At 39.4% G+C, this 1,350-nt stretch overlaps 1 pseudogene; it reads right to left on the reverse strand.

The window, feature by feature from the left end:
* Nucleotides 1-203: 203 nt before the first annotated feature.
* Nucleotides 204-298, reverse strand: LOC119472538 (annotated as a pseudogene).
* Nucleotides 299-1,350: the final 1,052 nt, after the last annotated feature.

Here is a 1,350-nt window from a genome sequence, read left to right on the forward strand (position 1 = left end):
GAGCAGACTCTATGGTGAACTGTGCACTCCTTATAAGACTCTAACGAATCCCATGTGGTGTTTAACTTTCTGCTTCTGGCTTCTTTTTCTTAATAGAATGTCCTCCAGTTCCATTCATGTTGCCGCAAATGACAGGATTTCATGGTTGTTATGGCTGAATAATGTTCCATGGGGTATATATACCACATTTTCTTTATCCAGTCAGAAATATGGAATGCTTCATGAATTTGCATGTCATCCATGTTCAGGGGCCATGCTCTGTGTCATTCCAATTTTAGTGTATGTGCTGCTAAAGCAGGAAATGAAAGATATTTAAAATCATGTTTCAATTCTAACAGACATATCTAAACATGTATTTTTCATCAGTGTCAAGAATTAAATAATATAAATAACTCCCTAACTTCAAAAAGGGTGATTCATCTACTTTTAATTCCTCTCTGCCTACCCTGCTGGGTATTTCCAGCTCTGCTGAAATCATCTAAATGTTTAGATTGATGGTTTTTGTTTTTTTTTTTTGTTTTTTTACATGGTGCCTCTTCTGTTTTAAGAAACATCTAAAGACCAGGTACAGTGGCTCATGCCTGCCATTCTATCTCTTTGAGAGGCCAAGACAGGTGGATCACTTGAGGTCAGGAGTCCACGCCCAGCCTGGGCAACATGGTAAAACCATTTCTACTGAAAATACAAAAAAATTAGCTGGGCTTGGTGGTACACATCTGTAACCCCAGCTACTCTGGAGGCTGAGGCATGAGAATCACTTGAACCAGAGAGGATAGAGATTTCAGTGAACTGAGATTGCACCACTGCACTCCAGCCTGGGCGACAGAGTGAGACTCCATCTCTAAAAAAATATAAAAAATAAAAATAAAAAAAAAAAAAGCTTCAAAATGTACAAAACAGCTATGTTACCAATAATCACTTAAACTTTACAGGTTTTATTATTTATTACTGTTTTTTTTCTTCATCATCTTTTCTGAATTGTTTTGATGCTTTTAAAAAAATTTTTCTTGAGGTTTCTTAGTGTCGTTTTGTTTTCAGCAGAGGAGAAGTGTGGGTAGGATACTACTGTGCCTTCCTTTCCCTGACACAGGATAGATGCGTTGAGTGGGTATGAAATGCTATTCACAATCCTTTCCTCGCGGGACCCTAGGAACATGGTTTCACAGTCTTCTAGCATTTGGTTTGTAATTAAAAGTTTTATTCTTGGCCGGGCGCGGTGGCTCACGCCTGTAATCCCAGCACTTTGGGAGGCCGAGGCGGGTGGGATCACGAGGTCAAGAGATCGAGACCATCCTGGTCAACATGGTGAAACCCCGACTCTACTAAAAATACAAAAAATTAGCTGGGCAT

Source organism: Cebus imitator, unplaced genomic scaffold (assembly GCF_001604975.1).
Source record: "Cebus imitator isolate Cc_AM_T3 unplaced genomic scaffold, Cebus_imitator-1.0 Scaffold103, whole genome shotgun sequence".
NCBI lineage: Eukaryota > Metazoa > Chordata > Mammalia > Primates > Cebidae > Cebus > Cebus imitator.